Source organism: Diadema setosum, chromosome 11 (genome assembly GCF_964275005.1).
Source record: "Diadema setosum chromosome 11, eeDiaSeto1, whole genome shotgun sequence".
In the NCBI taxonomy this organism is placed as follows: domain Eukaryota; kingdom Metazoa; phylum Echinodermata; class Echinoidea; order Diadematoida; family Diadematidae; genus Diadema; species Diadema setosum.
Genome location: NC_092695.1, coordinates 33,518,649 through 33,540,234, shown reverse-complemented (window position 1 = coordinate 33,540,234; position 21,586 = coordinate 33,518,649).

Here is a 21,586-nt window from a genome sequence, read left to right as displayed (position 1 = left end):
AATCCAGCATTGTTGACCCGGCATTATTTCAGCATTTTATCGACGAGTTCAGGTCTTTTTCCCCCGAGCTAGACAAGCCCCCTGCTGAACGCCAGGCGGGCCGCCATATGTCTGTAGTGTGTACCACACCTTCTCTTGAAGCCACACAGCACATACCATCTCCGGTGTTACCAGCTGATGTCAAAAGATCAAGTGAGTCGTCTAGATTTACGTGCCCTATAACGTGACTGGGAGCCAGCGAAGGTGTGTGGTATGGAAGACTTGAACACGCGAGGTGACTGATCGAAACTCATCAGCTTGGGCACCCTTTAAAATTAGGTTAATAGAAGACGAGAATGCGACTTGGTGAGATGCCTCGTTAAGAACAAGGCGAAAAGGCGTTTGTTCGTTTGTATTGTTCTCAATCGAGGTAACTGGATGTATACCGGTATCGAGGTATACTGGTGATTACATCGCCGCAATCGAATCCCCTGGCCACACCATATCCTCACTGCCTGGTCCTCCGGAGAGGACTCAAAGGTCGTATATCTCTTTTGCACATGTCACAAAATTTTGCTCAGTTGAGGAAATTTATCCCAACATCACGTTTGAAATCTGACGGCAATACACCACAGAGTTTAAAAAAAAAAACTCAACGAAAAACGAACTCCATGTCACTCGAGAACACGCTCCCCTCATACTGAAAATAGAATATTGTGGAAAACAAGTGAATAACACTTTAAAATTCCAAATGCCATGGTGCGAGCGCTTCCACAGATGCTCGCCAACTTATATTTTGCTTCCGCGTGGAAAGTGTGGTTATAGAGAGCTGCAGAACACTATATTGGACATCTGCAGTGTCTATCTATAAAGAAAAAGGAAAATGAACTGAAACGATGGAAAAATAGATTTGTTTTTACACAATAAACGTACGACAAACGCATCAAAAAGTTTCTGAGTGACGTCAATTACTACTTAACGTGTGATAGCAAGTTATTTTGTCATTATTTGCATACTAGTATAAATCTACGTTTGACTGTAGCTTGAAAATGTAAACGAGAAACATAGCTTAGGGACTCTTATTTTGATGCTATTGTTTTTGCCTTTATTGTTTTGTTTTGTTTTGTTTTCTGGAGTTGTGGTGAAAGTAACGGCTATTATCACAATGGTGGTGTTATTACCGGCTACATGGTAGTGAAATTCCCGTCTTAGGCGTGACGGCACGAGAGTAGGATCCCCAGCACCGCAATGGGGTCATTGCCATGTTTGGTACGAACCCCTCCACATTCCCACAACATTCCCACGTCTGTGTTTCTCTTTCTCTATGACAGCAATAATCCATTATTTGCGTCTCTACCTCCATTTTCTTTCTCTGCAAGGGTTCAAATTTATCATAAATCTTTTTGATTTAGGGCACCATCAACACATTTTCCGGTCTGATTGCGATTTCCCAAGTCAACACGAACAATAACTACTTATGCCCACACCGTCACCGCGTCGTTGAATATAAAAGTGGATGTATGCTGAGGGTGGGGCGGCGTTGCTATAGTTACACGTGTGGGGGAAAGTATGTTGTCGTGCGAGAGGACTGCATCAGCTGCTGCACATCATGGTAATACTTCGGAACTCACATGGCTCCCGCTATGATTGATGGTGCCCGTTTAGCCCCGCATCTTGCAGCGGACAGGAATTGGCGGAGAAAAGATTCGTAAAATATTCACCATCTCGAGGGGCCAAAATGATGTTTACCAACAGACGGGATAACGATGGGGGAAGGAGGAGGGGGTCGAAAAGGAGATGACATTCACTCTGTACCCCAACATCCATCGTGAATTTGATAGAATTATGGACGAACATCCTCTTCCATCACATCTTTGTTGGATTCATCTTGGGTTTCCTTTCCGTTATTGCTTGTTTTTGTTGGTGTTTCTGCCGTATCACACTTTCCTATTCATACTTCTACTCATCCATGAGCATCGCTCAACTCCCGGAAATGATACGAAATACAATACTGGTAGTTTATGAAAACATCTTCTCGACAATCCTGCTGAAAGTATAATTCCTAATACTTTAATAGAGTGACATCATAAAGTAATTATACGTTTGTATTTATACATAATATTAGTGGTATAGGTAGTAGAAAGTAGTAGTAAGTACTCATTTATTCACCTGGTTCTAGAGGAACAAAGTTGGTAATACTTCTTATTCACGAATGTCCGCGCTGGGGTGGATTCGAACCCAAGGTAATCTCCTTACGATCTGAAGCCTTATCCAAAATACCACAGTGCTTCTTTCATGCAAAGTGGCAATATCTCTCAGCTCGTTACGTCTCTTTAATGTGCCTATTCATGTGATAAACTTTCGATATGCTTTCCAATTTATGGTCTGGTGCACCTTAGAAATAAAATTCTACCTTTCTATGCAACTGAGAGAGATGTCATCAGTTTGCAAAGACTATGGACCTGGCCGGAGGTGGTCCACCATTTTTTTCACTGCTAGACAATCATGTACAGGCCGTTCGAGCGGAAGTGTGATCGATGCTGTTCTCCTACCAATAATGTCTTTGATCTGCATCCGCAAAATTGACCAAATATCCCGCGGAGAATACACATGGCTTCTTTTCTCCCATATACTGTCTCTCCTCCTACAAACAAACTAAAACACCTTGAGGCGTATCTATACATTTACAGTCAAACAATCAATTATTCCCAGCATCCTGGAGGAAGAGACTTGACGGAATGAATTTTTCAGCAAATAGGATGCATTTTGTATGAGCGATCCGCCACTGCGCCGCCTCAGGTGGGGAGTGGAATAGGTCAAACCTCGCTTTCTGCACGACAGGGCCCGTGATCTTGTCTGGGTTATTACGCAAGGCAGCAGCAAGACTTGAAAATTTCATGAGTCTCCGGGCAATAATTCATACAAATGCCCTTTCCCCTCAACGGTGTGGTATAGCAATGTGTTTGTTCTGCTGTGTCAAAAAATCCAACATTCCATGAAGGCACCTTCACACGTGAACAGTTTTGGACTTACGTAGAGGTATAGGTTGGAACAGAAAAAAAAAATCACTGTGAATTTCAACGGGTTTACAATCAATCTCACACGAAATGAATTTTCTCCGTCAGCAACATCTATCCCACTCATACTAGCTTGCGTCTCATTTCCTGTGTTACTTTTATAGCTGTTCCATGAAGGGTCTAATAACAACTAGGACTATCTAGTTTGGTCAAATTATTTATACGCGTTCTACATTTTTCCCCCGTGACAATTTTGACAAGTGTCCAGTTTGTTGAAATACCATTTTATTCATATACAGCTTTCCTTATGAGTTGCGATTGCACTTTGATTCGTGTCTCGAATTCACTTCTCTTTCTTTCCTTCTCATCAAATCAGCTTGCACATGTAAAAAAAAAAAAAATCGTCAGTGTTTTGTAGGGCTCACGTTCTTTTGTGTTGTACCGCCTCCTTTTTAAAACGTGATTATGAGTTGTTGTTGTTGTTGTTGTTGTTGTTGTTGGTTTTTTTATTTTTATTCGTGTGGGTGTGTGTCAATCAGCACTTATTCGAGGAAGTTATAATGATTTCAATTCAATTCATTTCATTTGATTTGATAGCTGAAGCTGCACCGGTCTTACGCTCGAGACTCTATGGACAGTTCCAGATAAGACATCGTTGTTTAAAATGGGTTCATTGTAACAGGTTGAGCTGAACTAAATATCTGTAAAATGTGTTCAGAAAAACAACGTATAATCAACGACCTTGATACATGATCGCACTGGTTTACTTTAGCCTTGTATATCAAATGATACCCTTTGGTCCTTGGTTACAGCAAAATAATAGCTATGTAAGCTACATTACAATACATCGGGATTGAAATTACACTTTTATGATGCCTTCTTTCTAAGGGTACATTATTTACAATTCCGCTATCTAAGATCAATCATCTAATTGCATCAATTCACTGCCGTAAGTTTATCAATCCACTAACATCAAAGGACAATATTCTCACCTGTGTCAACATGCTAGCCAATTTTGGGATCAACCTTTACCCTCAAAATGGGAATTTTACAATCAAGTTCAAAATAACTGTCCATCGGTGTCGGAAAATACTCACCAGTTACCATGTTTTTGCATTTATTTTAATTTCTTTCTTGTACTTATTACAAAACTAGTACTGCATATAGGTGAAAAAGGACTTTGAATAAAAACATGAATGATTGAAATTCCTTAATTGGCAATCATACGGCACTTATCTATTAATCACAGGAACATCGGCTGTGGTTCGATAATTATCTTAAAATTCGCCAAATATTGCTATAACTCATGCGCAAGCACCCCCCCCCCCACACACACACATACACATAGCTCAAACACACATAATAACAAACACATGATATCATTTGAGTAGGTAGAACAATTAATTATTATAAGCTCATAAACGCAACACACTCACGCATACTCCCACACATGCATACATGATGTATTACATGAAATCAAACCTTGACACGCGAGTTCATACTTCCAGGGTAGAGCTCGTTATTCCTCAATAAGAATGCAATACACCCAGTGAATACACCTGAAGGAGTAGATGAAGCGAGTGAGCGTGTTGAGGCGCCATTTCGCATGATGTGCCAGGATATACGTGCCACGTCTGCTCCGGGGTAGTCACAGGTGAAATGTCCCCGTAGCTCATGCTAGGTTGGCGGGCCTTGTTACAACTTCCAATCCGTATCTTATCGTATAACACTTATAACATAACTTATCTACGTTATATTTAGGGAGAGGACCGCTTGTATGGAATGTTCCACGATACATTCGGGGAAAATGAATTATTGCTACACCGTTATCATGATGAATGTCCATTGGGGAGGGGTGAATTCCATTGGAGGCAACACTTGAGAGGAAATCGTAGACTGCGTTATGACACTGAAGCTTCGCACTTCACCGAATTTGAAATGGAGAGAGATCCTGTCTTCTTGGGTTGACGAAATGGTCCGTCACTACTGAGCCCTGGGCTCTCTCTACGGCACGATTCGTTTCCTATTTTTAAGCGGACACCCTAACGCAAATCTTTCACCGATGTGCCGCTGGATACGTTCCGCAGTCTGCAAATAGGATACTGGTTGAAATCGAAGCCTGCACAAATTATGAAAGCGAACCCATGCAAATTTTCACACGGTCACTGAGTTAGCCCACTGCATTCGTCTATTCAAGCCCTGGGCCAGAGTATGCAGAAATACCGGTACTGTTAGCAACTTTACACCTCCGTATTTTCTGTCACAGTGGGCGTCTCCACAGCAGGAGACACGAGATCCAGTCCGACAGAAATATAGATGGCGTCATATTATTATGATACACAGAATTTAAGTTCCGTTTTTACTGACCTCACAGGAAATGTCATTTCACTGTGTTGTAAGCCAGAACAATGGTAATTAGCGCCGATCGACTGCGCGCGCAGAAACGAATCGTCTGCGGGGAGCCACCGCGGTCCTTCGGCGAAGTTTCCCTTGTTTCGTACTTGTAATTTTGCTCCTCTACTAATGCTGAAAAGTTAACTACTCTCAGCTGTCATTTTTGCGTAAGTTTCATGATATGCCATCCAGATGAACTCAGTCCCATGGAACGCATATGTATGTTTATTGATTTCCCAGAATAGGAAAATAAAATGTTATCGAGTCATGTGTTTACGCACGCGCTTCTGAAACCTTAGTGCATGTATACAATAACCAGTGTCCGAGTTCAGCGCAAACGATCTGTGATCAGACACCTTTGTTAAAATGGCAGACGCCTCCGCATGAGACATTATATTTCTCTGTGTGAATCCCAGGGTAGAACGAACCATGCGATATTTGAACTGTTATGTGTGAGTGATTCTACTATGCTCAACTTCATGGGACAGGGTAAGATAAATGTCACCAATGACTGCGTGCACATTACAGGCAGTCAAAGGAACTGAAGTTCACCTCGATATTTAGGCCTACGTCTTTCCAACATGTGCACGAGCTTTGCAGACGGATCGATAAGCAAAGAGGTACTAGGCGAGTACCTCTTTCGACGAACTTACTGTTATACAGAAAATATTATCAGCACTATGATGGGATGAAATACCACTTCAAATCTAAATCAACATTGTCATCATACTCTCATCTCTGTTCTTTTTCTCTCTTTTTTGTCGCAGTTAGGTTCTGATGTGAAACTCTGAATCTTTTAGCGTTCCACGTACCTATCAAGCTTATCAATTCACTGATAAAGCAAACATGGCCACTTCAGGAGCTTACTACCATGATGAGGGGTGGAATATTGACCATACCATGATACGTGAATCTTCTATTGAATCGAATTGTCAAAATACTTTGAAATAGATCACATGATTATAAAACTAAACCCACAACAAGGTACCAATTAATATCATCAGAATGTGACTACTGTCAACAAGATGGTTAAATGCATATTGTCATGAGTGTGGAAGTCAAGTTCCGTTTGTTTCAAGGAAACAATTGTCATGATGTGTTTCGGTAGGTTCGATAGTTTCTCTCAACGTGATAGAACTCCAAATGGCAAGCTGTCGGCGCAGTCCGTAACCTTTCCTTAGTACGACAGTATGCTTGTATTCCTAGGCCCCTTTATGCCAAGAAAGTAATTCTATTAGCTGTGCCAATAAAATGGTCTGTGAGCGCGTTGACAAGCAGAAGATCTCTAGCAATACCACCAATTCTTTGTCAGTCGCTAAGCCTGGATTTTCGAAACTTAGGGCGCAACTTTAGCACTGTTTGTGAGCCAACCGCGTCGAGTAATACAAATCTCTTTCATGCTTAATGTTCCGTTACGAACGCTCTGCAATAATGACCCGACTTTAATTCTTGTTTAGCCTCTGTCATACGCTTTTTGACAAAGGCTGAAGATGGGAGTAAAAGAGAGACCTCCGACGAAGAAGGTTAAATCAATGCTGTTATCCGTGAAGTACGCACAATAGGAAAAACCAAGGCAATATAACGCCAGAATAACGTTTCATTTCAATAGTAAACAACTTTTTATCAGTAACGTCTATAGCCGTAAGATCTTCCCGCTTCAGAATCATAATTATCGTTATCATACAAAATAGCACGTGCTTATAGCAAAATACACGGTACTGCATCATTCACGCATTGTTTGTTTGTTTGTTTTTTCACATCCCACTATACATCGTCTGCCCTGTTCGGGTAAGGCTGCCTGATGCTACATCCTGATGTTCTGGCGGGAAAAAAAATGCTATTATACAGGAGCTTTATGTACTTACAACACCGGAAGCCGACATCGAGTCTAAGCCGAACGTCAATGATACAGGCAGCATGAGATAGGTCTGGATTTCTATGGACTCCATCAGAGCCTTTGTCCTTAACTTACGAAACTACCAAGCCAAGACTTTACAATTTGTTGCATCTACATGTCAGGCTTGGGCCGCAGCAAACACGAACGTTCCAAGAGGTGGCAGTTCCAGGAACCAATTATAAAATGTGTTTTTTTTTTCCCGACAAGAACATTGTTCTATGACCTTTATTTGCTGTTTTTCCCCTTTTCTTTGCAAATAACTATAGAGTCATTCTTCGAGAGGACGAAACGACCGCTGACAAACTTTGACAGAGATCAGCATGACGCCCATTACACCCAACACTCGTCTCGTCGAAGAGGGGCTGGAGAGACACTAGTTTGTAGCCTTGCTACAAGGAGACACTTAAACACATACAGAAAAAAAAAAAGCTAAGCAGAGATGGAAAAGATGAATAGCGAAAGAAAGAGATATCGAGACAAAACAGACAGTAAATATATCGAGATATAGAGATGGATGAATAGAGAAAAGAGATCCTAAGATCAAAGATACATTTACAGAGCTTTGGCCCTCCCACTAATAGCAAGTCATGTTTATATACAGACAGACACACCGACACAGACATACGGACTCCCTGAAAAAAAAAAAAAACAGCCCTGAGGCTGATAGTGTTTTTTTAACCGTATAGAAATTAAACAAACAAACGAATAGACAGACAGATAATCAGACCGGTGACAGAAGGAAATATAGATAGCTAGATATGATTATCATGGAGAGAGACAGACAGATAGATAAAAAGATATGTAGGCAGATAGATTGATAGATAGATAGATAGATAGATAGATAGATAGATATGCCAGAGAAAAAGACATGACATGCACAGAGTCAATCAAACTGATATATAGCTGAGAGAGGATGTCGAGATCGTGTCAAACTTGTAGTGAACCGATATATCATAACATGAAAATATTACTGAAAAAAAAAAAATAATTGATGAATTCAAAGTCACGAGCGGGAGAACAAAGGGTGTATGATAGTGGCTGTTTCCCGTATCAATACAGGATCTCAATCTTCAGTTACCTGATTGCTTGTTTGTTTATTTGTATATGCTCTATCCATCTCGATTCCATATCATAATATTTTCCTCATGTTTCAATTCCAACATGTCAGAATATCTGATGCAATTCATGTTTATGATTTTGAATTTGAGCACTCTAAGATCTCAGACTTCAGACCACCCTTAATGAAACCCATCATGACTGTTGAGGCTCGCCTCTGCTGTTTATGCAATGGTGAAGAATGATTGCATTAAAGATGACAATATACAAGGATCCATTCAATGACCCGATCATCAGCATAATGATGACAATGAATAATAATGCTACTACTACTACTACTACTACTACTACTACTACTACTACTACTACTACTACTACTACTACAACTACTACTACTACTACAACAACAACTACTATTCCAACAACAACAACTATTACTACTACTACTACTATTCTAGTAGTAGTAGTAGTAGTAGTAGTAGTAGTAGTAGTAGTAGTAGTAGTAGTAGTAGAAAGTAAGAGTAGTAACAATAATGATAATAAATTGTTCATAAAAGCCCATTTCAAATTCCTCTTAATTCCATCGAAATGCGCTGAAGAAAAGTATCATACTACCGCTAAAAGGGACAAACATACACTTTTGTTGACATCTAGGTAATGCCGGTTGTTGACATGCAGCACTGGAAACACCCACAAAATGATGACTTATTCTGAGGTGCTTTTCACATGGAGACTAGAAATTATCTGACGAGTCAATAACGGCTGCTAAACGTTATAAATAATTGACATCTTCGCAGCTGGTATTTCAGGGTCAAGTTGTTGCCATGACATGTGCAACAATCAACCGTAGCAATAAGCCACTTCGGGGTTCCAGCTTGCGCATGAGCAGATAAAGGTAAAAGTATACTGCGAGACAGGTTGGTTTATAAATTCACTGATATAAGCATCTGTGATGTAATGATTATTCATCTGATCCTTATAAATGGTGCCTGCCAGTACATCCACTTTACAGCAAGTCTGGTGTTTGGCAGCGTTAATAGAAAAAAAAAGTTTATTAGTGCATTCAATACAACACAATGAAATGGATGCTTCCCCAAATGTTGATTGACGAACCATACTGGTCACCTGATCTACTCAGGTTCACTGTTTGAATACAAGTTCCATAAATTGCTATGATGGGCAAGCTGATGCATTATGTCGCTTTGAATCGAAGGGGATGAAGTGCCTAACCAACCTAGAAAAAAGAAAGGTTATCTGTACCCATATGCACATCCATGAGCTATCTGCGAACTGGCTTATACGATATGTTCAAGACTGTTATATGACACGAAATAGTGGCGCCTTGGAATGAGAATAAGTGGACAGAAGCTCAGTTCATATCGATGTGAGATGTTGAACACGGGATCCTGCTGAGTTCGGTGCGAACCACGTCCGATTTGATCCCCAATTAGAGAATGAACACCCACGTACTAAATATGTGGAGAAATTCCTCTTTCTTCTCACCACCTAACTTGGCTTGTAGCGCGCAAGGGAAACGTGGAGGTCCTCGACTTTGGTCTTCGATATATTGAATCATAATCCACTACACTCTCTATCGTAACAAACTGATCTCACTTTCGATGGATCTATAAGGAGCATTGCATCCCATTAAGGTTGAAAATACAAGCCTACCAAGAAATTACGGATGCTGTATAGCCCATGGTTAAATTAATCGAATTTGAGTGGTTGCTCTAAATCTACGAAATCACACCAATCATTGCAGTACAATTCGTATATCGTCAAGATTTCTTTGCAAGTGTGTAATGTTATTATCAGTAAACACGAATCAGTCTCTCGCATAACACATTATTTTTATGGCAGCCAGATGAAGTTATCACTGATGAACACACTTATCTATTGTGCGGTCTGTTTTCACGTGTAAAACAGCGACTGGAAACGTGCCAACTCTGCTATAATGAATAGGCGAAATTAATCAACAACGTATTTATACTATTAAACACAGGGTAATCAACGTTAAAAGATGCTATAACGGCAGTAGCACAACATTACGATATAAATGATACTTACCCGAGGGCGTAATTGCTATTGATTGGCAGTATGTGTCGCCAAACGTGCTGGTATATAACTCGATTATATTCCCCTCCGCAGTTGTTATGGTTTAAATCCATTCGAGAGATGATGTCAATATTCAGCACGCTTTGAACAACGGGGTTTGTTGGTGAATCCTCACAAATTACCCTTCTACGAGAAGGGATCCACTCTATGAGAGAGTGACCGGTGTAGTGGACACTCGACCGTGCACAAGCGTGCACAACAACAGAATCCAACAGTCAACCAGAAGAATCCCCATCAGGGTTTAACACCGTTATGTTACACCATGACACACACTGTCCGTGGCTAAATCGGACGCTTGCATCTATATACTTCTGATAACGGTGTGCGACCACAGAGAAACGCACGCAGTTCGCCTCTCTTCGCGCTACACTTCCCTCACTAGGTGTTAAAGATTACCCCGTCGTTGAACACTCCACAAGTTTTCTGTCACGGGGTCTTGCCCTTGTTTTTCAGTGCGTCGCGGCAGAAGCTCACGAATGAAAAGCATTAGGAGGAGGAGGAAAAAGGAGAAAGAAAAAAAAAAACATCTGCAGATTTCATTGTTGCAGACGAGACTCATTGAATGGCTTCGCGGTCACACTGTATAGGCAACGCGCACTCACATTCACAAAAGTCCACACACAAATCCACACATCGACACACACTCCACACACACACACACGCTGATCTCTACGCATTAATCGATCCGTTCTCTCTGACGTATCATTAGGAGGTGCACTAAAAAGCTCCTGACTTCTCCCCACTTAGGCCCTGAACTGTGGTTTTTATCGATCAGCTGAGTTTATCCTCTCTGAGCCCTCATAGCACACCTTTTCAGAGCAAACTGTGGGTCGTCTGATTACTTCCAATTCGCGTATGTTTCTGGGGGCCGCCTTCTGAATGATGTCCCCGCCGGGGTATATGAATGACAAATTAGGCAGAGATGAAAGAGCTCTTAAGATGTCAGGTGTGCAAGATATCAAACAGGTTGGCTAAAATACGACAGTTTCTATTCATTATTCAAATGTCACTTAAGGGAATAAAAGAGGTGACAGGCAGTAAGCCTGGACACCTCGGTTCCTTGATATAGAAAAGTCAACGCGAAAGGACACCTGTGATCTAATCGATGACATTTCGCTAATGAATGTTTCTTTTTCTGTGAAGTTTCGGAGCTATTATTATGATCTTATTGTTTGAGATATTGTCAGACTTGTAATGGTGTTTAAGCGGGGGGGGGGGGGGTGGAAGTGAAAGTAGTTCAATCACATGCGTTCCAGTTCTCTCTCTCCTCCGTGATCTTCCGTTCCAGTCAAATCGGTTTTGCTAATCCATTCATCTTCAATCGATGGTGCCACGATCCATCCATTAAAACAAACAAACAAACAAACAAACAAACATACAAACAAACAAACACTGAAACAAAATAAATATCAAAGTGTTCATTCTGATTTCACCATCGCTTCGTTCGTATATTGACATTTGTACCAGGGTAATATTACTCTTTTAATGTTCTGCCTTATATAGTATAAATATCTGGAATGATTTTTGGACGTAAGAAAATACTGCTCACGATTAAAAAAAATAAAAAAAACTTCTAGATTGGAACTATTTTCTTTTAGACAGGCAGAGAGTGTGGCTAGTCTCGCAAGTTTCATTGTGGATAATGTGTATGTGCGTGTGTGTGTGTTTGTGTGTGAGCGTTTGCATGTTTAAATGACATACCCCATTACAAAACAGGGGGAGACACCGTGGTCGACACACTTTGTGGAAGATCGTATGCACTGGGCAGAAATCGCTGGAACTCGGAATCTCTGACCTTATAGTTCAGAGCACTTTCCACTTCAACCACGGTACTACTCCTTATAGGAGTGCAATAATCCGTCACTTTCAGTGTGTTACCAGGGAGAAAGTCCCATCTCCTTGGTTAAACGCGTGGTGACAGCCGTGATAGGGGATTTTATTGGAAGACACGCAGGGTGCAGAGACGATAATGTGTTCTAGGACAGGGGTTATAAAATGTCTGCCACAGTCGGTATAAATGCCGAAGTGGCGATGGTTTAGAGCAAATCTGGACTGGAAAATTGACTGCCTGAATTGTAAAAAAAAAAAAAATCGTTTTAATAAATTATTTTATAGCGTTGGAAATGTGCGGTGTCGAAGTAGATGTAAACGTTTAAATTCTTTTATGTTTCCAATAATTAAGTACTTTATGAACAACGTTACAGGACGTATATCTCGCACATACCATATTTTTAAACTGAGACATCAGTGAGGTCATTATAATCAGCACTGGTCACTATAATCGAACGGGCAATAATGCACCGTCAGTGGTAAAAAAGCGTTATATTATTGTTTGATATGTTAACCACTGCATTAGCTGCATCAGGGGTTCATATCGATGACGCTAAAATTACTTCTTTCTCTGCCAACTATCGATGCATCATGCTCTCGACGTATTCCAGCTTTTTCGTGTTTGTGTGTTCAAATAGACAGAAATGTGGGTGTTTTGTTCATCATTCGTCCTACGACGCCCCCCCCCCCCCCCACCTCAATGTGTGCGTGGCTGCGTCCACGGTCCGATCTATTCAACTCCACGGACATCGTTACGGAATGCTCGGCTGTGATTGATGCTGCCGTTAATAAGACATGTTCTTGCCGTTGCAGCTAGAGTATCGCTGAGCAAACTTGGGGGGATACTACCGTGGCCCGGAAACCAGCCCGACGGAGATGTATGACTTTCACTCAAGCCTTCTCGAATCGATGACAATGTTTACCCGCGTTATTGGGGGTGATTACGGGGAGGCGAACAAAGCGTTGTTTGGAGGAGCAAACACCCGTGATTTAGTCATCCTCGAATGAAGAACTCGGCTGCAAGACAACCTTCCTCCAATAAAGAAAAAATAAGTAATACTAGTTAGCGATTTTCATTTTTTTTTCTTTATTTTTAAATGGAGGGAGCTTTCAGTTCCTCAAAGGTGAGTTTCGCGCTGATAGTCACTGTTTACTTGATATCATTCTTTACAGAAAAATAGATGTGAAAATGATACTTTGCAGAGACTTAATTGCACAATAACTCTTGTACATCATGCCGATGTGTGTGACAGCTGTGGTACATGAGAATTAAAATCAAAACAGCAACATTTTGTTACCCTGGTAGGGTGGGTACGAATCATGGGCGACGTATGCTATGTGTATGGCATTCATGGTTTACTTCGACTGACGCGTTTAAAATACTTTGTGGAACGGCAAACTTGATTACTGTCATAACCTTTACATCAAAACTGATTAATGGCTTCAGAGGAGATCATGCGCCACGTTGTTATTGTTTGAACGGGTTATAGTGCAACTATATAAACTCGGTGGCTACAAAGCTGTGATGGGAACAATAGTGACAGCACGTAACGTTCGCTTGGTTTCAAGTTTCGGCAGCTGGCCCGGCATATAGAGCACGTTATCCGTTTTCATGTGCTCATCAAGAAAAGATGCTGAAATAACAGGAAGGGTGCGGGAGGGGGTATATCCCATCACAGCCCAGGGACGGATCCAGGAATTCTGTAAAGGGGGGGGGGGGGGGAGGGGCGCAACTAATATTTCTGGTGTCACTTCCGGGTTTAATTTCTTTCTTTTTTTTTAATTATTTCTTTTGTTTTAAACGAAAAATAAAAGGGGACGTGCGCCAGTTGCGCCCCCTCTGGATCCGCTACTGCAGCCAACATCCTCTGCAAACACCAGACAGACGGATGACCCACTCGTCCTTAGGTTTTCCTTTAAAGCTGCATTGAGCCACAGGTCACACGTATCTTCAGATATGATCCAATCAGATAAAAGTACTGACATGTAACTCTAAAACGCGAAGGTGAGATCAGCAGAAATAATTACAGGAATCCAATTACTGGAACAAAACCGGGCAATTCACAACAATTTGCATCAGGAGAGCAAATCAATTTAACGGGGAAACTTCTTAGCAGTACCATGGTTTTTTTTTTTCCAGTGTGTGCGTGTGTTTGCGTGTAATCGTATTCTTTTTAGATTCTCTAAACATATGGATTAAAGAAACACCTAAATGGTACCTTTAAGTCAAAACACATTGAGTGACTATAGTGATGTCCACCGTTTACTCCATATCAAACTGTCTTGCCACAAAAGGTGAAACAAACTCGTGACCCTTCATCCAACATGTTTCGAAATTTCGAACAGTGGCACACAAAAAGTGCATTCCATCCTTTCTCATCGTCTGCCAAAGACAATGTGACATCAACAGTAATTGACCCTTTAAAAGAAACATTGTGACACGCTTTCTTCGACGTGAGTGATTCATTATGATAAATGGCGCCAAGGGCACCATTGCCAGACATGAACACAAAAGGAGTTCCTCGCATTCGAAGCACTAATAACTTTTTTAATAGGTGCATTTTTGGCGCCAGCGCGGGGAATGGTATCAGTGGTGGAGGGAAAGAGGAAAGTAAACACGCGCGCACGTATACACACATCACAGACGCACACACACACGCGCGAATGTAAATTCACGCCCAAATTATCTATTCCAGGCAAACACTCTCGCAGTGAGATCACGGCTATTACATTAACGACTGATAGATCATCGGGCGAAATTTGGTACTGTTGTGACATCTCAGCAGATTTCGTTTTACGAGAATCCGTGATTGTGACTCATCTAAGTCAACAGATACGAGAGTGAACTCAAAAAGTACTCAACGCCACTTTTCTGCAGATGGCATTGCGTTATCATGGTTAGTGAAGTAATTCGTTCATGTAGAGTATACAACACGTCTGAAGACTTCATTTTGATGACTTAAAATGAAGACGGCATGAGCTTGGATAATTCCATTTATTGACAGGGGTGAAATAAAGAAGTCAAATCCACCCCCCCCCCCCCACGCCAACAGGAATGAGTGTTCCCCTACATAGCTATGCCGAGAATATACTGCTGATTACATAAAATGTCATGATTTACATTTATTCAACAACTACATCCCTTGTCAAAGCTGTCCTTTTGTGCATGCATTATGTGTCTGTGTATGACTTGTGTCACATACTGTAACTATGTGCTTGTGCGTATGCGCATAATGTGTATGTTTGTGCGTGTTCAAGAAAAATCATCTTTTATACATTATGCATGCTTGAAGGTTGTCAGCTCCCGCTGCATACTATCTACCTAGAATGTCATCCATTTTGAGTTTAAATAATTACGGGTCTAGCAAAGAAGATGACGAGCTTACTTGGATTTTATTCTTTTTCTGCCATAAAGCCACCGTCCCCAGATCTTATAAGCCGATTGTTCTCATTAAATGTTCTCATTAAAACAATTAGGATTAATCGTCATGCTCATAAAAAAAAAAAAGAACAAGGCGGTATTCTACATCCAAAGAAAAGTCTGAGGAAATCAGAATCCGATTACTGTAAAAGTTAATATTTTCGCGCGAATAATTTTTCGCGCTAGGCCGGGTCAGAAGAGTTTCGCGTGTTTTTAATTCCGCGGAATCAAGACATCACGCACAAGCAAAAATATTCGCGTGTTTTTATTTTCGCGCTAGTTTCTGGTTGCGCGAAATGCGCGAAAATTTCAACACCGCGAAAATTTCCACTTTTACAGTATTGTTGTGAAATAATCATTCACATATACAGTGGGGTTTTGAGGTATAAATTACGCTTATAATCTGCCATAGCATTTGCGCATGGTGCGGATGTCAAACATAAATTTATTCTGGGAGTATAGATATATAGTTTACATACACACACACACACACACACACACACACACACACACACACACAAACACACACACAACCCCCCCCACACACACACACATTGACAGGGCAAGCCATATCTGACTAATGTTGAAAGCCCGTGAGTATAATAGGACACTTCCGCTAAAGTTCTCAGAAAATCAAAGCTCTCTCTGATGTCCCTCTCTTAACAAATCATTAACGATAACTTTCTCTCAGTGGAAAAAAAAAACACCACAAAAAGCAAACGAAGAAGAACATATTACATCAAAATCGACCGACGTCAGGCGGAGATTCTTTTGGAGTGAAGAAGTCGAGAGCAACCGACGCCAGCTCGGACAGGGTTTGATTTAAAGCCTCATTAGAGAGGGGCGGAGTACAATCATTACCCACTGTCTTTCTCTCTTTCATGTAGACCGATACGCCTTTTTACCCTTGAGTTCACCCGCGTAAACGTGAGTATTATGTGAGCGTCACATGATGTTCATCCCTTTTAGATTAGAGAGAAATTGGTTTCTCGATAGATAGGGGGAAAAGGGGTATTTAAGCAAAAGGTGGCATGCATCCGGTCGCTAACAAACTACGAATTCAACACGGGCCATTGCTTCGAAAGCGCTTAGCGTCCTGCCTGCATTGTGTTCTCTCTCTGCGGCCGGGTTTGGTATAAAATGCACACAGTTGCCTTCATGTTGGAACTATAGCCGTACGACATTGTGTGAACGTGTGATTAAGCAATACAAATACAAATGCAAAAATTGTCACACTTTAAATCAAATATCGTCCGCAGTTAGAAAAATCAACAACTAATTTTGATGCATAGGACGTCCGCGAAGGAAATTCTAACTCTATTATAGATATCAGTATCTTCCATAAAGTTTCTAACGTGGAAAGGCTGATAAGGAAGAAATAATGTGTCAAAAAGGACAATTATTCCTCATAATAATTCAGAGATGCGTGGTTATCCAGCGTGACATTACACGTTTGACTCGCACGCGATGTGAGAGGTGATTACGAGGCCTACGTGTGTAGTTGTATTTCCATGAGAGTGAAGATTGAAAAGTTTTTTGAACACTCCAAGGTCGGCTCTTGAGGCTTCTCCAGTTTCACTATATAGGGCCAAGATGTTTTACGATGCAAGTCAGACGCTCTCTCCCCCTATCGCTTCTCATGGTATTATGGCGTACACGCATCGCAATAAAACGAAGCTTGACATTTGTATGCAAGACGAATACTTGTGTGACAGGCCTTGGCTTCAAGTCTGAGGATTTTTTTAAAGTCTTGGCTATTGCATAATCACACCAAACTGCTTTGGAATGTCTTACCATTTGTGTTTTAGCCATGGCTCAAGGCTAGATTTATACCTCTAAACCGTAAGTTCAAAAAATGGACATAGCAGGCATCACTCACTGCGAGTACAACATGATGGACACCTTAAAATCAAAATGCTTTACAAAGAAGACGACGCATTTGGCGTAAAAACGGTCCGAAAATGAAACATAGACTTTAGCTTTACATGCTGACAAGCCTGTGGTGTCATTAATTGCGACGAAATCATTAATTATGCATTTGTTTTGTCACTTTTGAGAAGCATTTCGAAATTCTTCAGAGAACAAACATGCAAATGGTTTACCTGCTACATCCGCCAGCCACGGGTTGGTATTCCAATATTTCCGTCAATTATTTTCAGTAGACGTTACCTTGACGACGAGAACATAACCTGAAAAAAATAATAAAAAACAACATAGATTAGGTCCAATGTGAATGAATATGTTGGGTACTACACAACGATCGATTTACACCATTCTACTTTAAATAGCTTGAGATGCATTGATTACCCTACAATACGCCACGATAATACCAGCTGCAACAAAAATCACCTGTCGCTTTGGAAATAAAGGGTAGGATGGGGGGGGGGGGGTCGGCCGAGAAGGAGACTGTGCGAGAAGAAAACGAGAACCCATTTTACGTTTAATAATGAATAATTAATTGCACCCAATATGCCTGCCTACCACTCCGACGGCCAATCAAAATCAAATTGGCATAAAAGTATTAGCGTGGCGCCAGTGTGGAAATGGTGGCGCTTCGACCAAAGCTGCCTGCACGACAAAGCTTCATCATAACATGCAATCGTCCGCCACCCACTCAAACAAGATTGTAATCCTCGCCATGCGAAAGCAGCATGCACTGAGATCGCTTACGCATTCAAGTGACTTATGCATATAATACCATAAAGGCAACTTAAGGTGCATAAGTCCATCATTGTAATGCAAGCAATATGTCAGTTGACATGGTTGATCCAGCGCCACTGATACATTATGTCTATGTTGTCAGAGGACAATTCCGGGTAAGTTAAAATCTAGTCAGCAAGAAAGATTAAACACAACTGTTCTGCCCTTCCCCCTCTCCCAAAAAAACAAAAGAAAAACAAACCCAAAACAAACAAACAAACAAACAAACAACTCAATAATCTTTGATATTTCATAGCTTCCTTATCTATAATTCGATTTTGGTAAAATTGTCATTGTTGTGCTTGTAAATGTTTTATATTTTTTTGATCAAGTTTTTTGTTTTTTTTTTTGTTTCAGAATTTCCTTTAAAATACCTCTGTGGTGACAATTCTCAATACAATTAAGACATTTTAAATCCAAATCAATACAAGTTTAATCCAGGTTTTGATCTTCATAATCTATTCAATTAGAGAATGGATTATACAGAATGCTAGTTTAAAAAAAAAAGAAGAAGTACAATGTGAATTCATAATTACATATGTATCTTCAGAAGACGGTGAATCAAAATTATTCTCTGAGCTTTGTCCAGAGGGAGTCTAGTCAGTAAAGATTGTTTCAAAGTCGACAGCGAACCGAGCACAAACTGTCATTTTCCTTATTGAGCTGCTATATACGTGAAGATTTTAACAAATTCACTGAGAATTCAAGTATTTTGACGCTTTTTATGCTCTTATTTCAAAATAACTTGCTACAAGTCTGAAAATTATACAATGTGACATCAATTATGATCTGCGAAGAAGTACATTGGAAATATCACATACACCGATCAAGATAAAAAGATGAGATAAAAATCACATACGTGGCATTGGAACAAACGGATTATCCGAACTGCTTTTCTAACAACTTGATACGCCCTCATGCTGTGTCTATGCATTATAGTCCAAGTTCTAGAAATCTAGTAAAGGTACTTGGATGTCAACCCGAACCGCATCTGGTCCAACGCCTGCACATTCGAATAGGATTGTGTATCATACTTGCTCGTGCACCAACTACGCACACGAGCACCTCGATTCAGCATTGGACATAGTACTACATGTGATATCAAATACCACCGCTCCATAAATATCTAGAGAAGATTGGGGCAGGACCATGCTCCAATTGGGGATTGAGTTTTGATACTTGCACATGTAGAGCAAGAGGGAAGAAAGGGAACAAAAGTAGAGAGTGACGACGTTCCAAGGTGTTTTTTTTTCTTCTTCCCTCTCCCTCGCACACACACACACACACACACACACACACACACACTCACACACCACAGAACGGTAGAGTTCTCTGACACACACACACACACACACACACACTCACACTCACACACGTTCGCATGCTGTGTATTACAGATTCATGCACTACATCCGAATATAAAGCGAAAAAAAAAAACCCGACGAAACTCGATACTTTCCGATACTGTTGCCATATCGTGCAGGCTAAATATTTTTTTTCGTCGAATATAAAAAGAGGATTTCCTTCGGGCTGCTGGCCAGTGAGCTGAAATGTCAATAGCTCGGCCTTTTCTTCCCCCTTCGCTCTCACATGCACCGCCGTTCTCCGTCGCTACAGACTGACAGAGGCCCCATTCCCATTTTTTTTTTTGGGGGGGGGGTATTTTTCTACCAGCAAACTCTAGAGTTATTTTGCTCACAAAGGTGATGAAAGAAATAAAAATTAGATGAGTTTCAGCAAGAGGAGAAGAGAAGAGAGAAGCAAGAAGAAGCAGCGGGGGGGGGGGGGGAGTGGAGGGAGGGGAAGAAAAAGAGAGGGAGGGGGAGGGGCGACACAAATAGCCAGTGCACTTTTTCCAAGAGCACAGATAAAAAAAAAAAGAGGAGCATTGCCAACAACTGCGTCTAATCTTACAATAATCATGCGTTGAGTTCGACCATTGGTCCAGAAAATGAGCTCTGGCTTCGCACCAGTGTTGGCCTTCCCGCCTCATCAGCCGGTTACATTCTTAAGTCCTTCTTCTTCAATTTTGTCTGGAAGTAAGTGCTTCGATTTTTTTTCACCCTCCCCATTTCTTTTGTTTGCTGAGGTCACTGCACATCACAACTTAAGGCACAATGTTTGTTTGATGAGCTGCGCGAACTACTCAGCCACTGATCGCCGTCAATGAATCCTCACATTCTCGCTTTTATTGGACACATCACCGCTTTCGCAGGTTTGTTCTCGCCGCCCTAAACCACGGAAGAAAAAGTAGAAAAACTCATAAGAATGTGGTTGTTGTTGTTGTTGAGGATATCAATAATGTACAACCTGCGTGGCAAAAGAACAAAAAAATCACATTTAAGTGGAAACGCATCGACCGCAGTCTTGTCAAGTATCCGTTAAGCCTATGCGCAACAACACAAAATGGAAAATGACATAAACTCTACTGAAAAATTACGTACACACACAGGCACACACACACACAAACGAACAGCACTATGTCGGTTAAACTTCATCTTGTTAGAGTTTAATATAAACTCTATTATGATACATGTATATGATTTACTGCAAATTGTTGTTTATAGATGATTTTTCTCTTTCGCTATTTAGTCGGTATACATGTATGTAGGAAGTGATGAGAAGATCCTACAGGATAAGACCGAAAACAAAGGCTACCATAGACTTACAGTTGAAATCAACTATATACTGAGTAATCAATTTTAACTCTTCATAAAACAGGGCCCAGTATGACTGCAGCTACCGTAGATGTGCACTGCTATGAGGTATAACGAGGCAATACCTCATTAATTGCACACAATACGCACAGGTGTTCCCATGCAATATGCAGTCTAGTGTATAAAAAAAAATTCCATTGTCACAGCAGTGACTCATTAACTGCTGCACAAAATAAGGCTACAAACAACGCTCACACACACATACACACACACACAGACATATACACACACATTGGGATGATTGGTTCGGGGGAAAATTATTTTAAAACTCAGCGCTCAGCTCATGCCTTTGGCTTGTCAGACCCGATGTATCAGTTACTACAAGGGGCGGGTTAGGCAGTTGAGCCATGGCAGATAGCATTGGAAATTGAATGAATACAGCTCCTGTGGTAAATTGCCCATTTATCACTCACTGCAGTTAGCGTCACCCTTTGATGTCGGAGCAGATTAAGCTGATGCA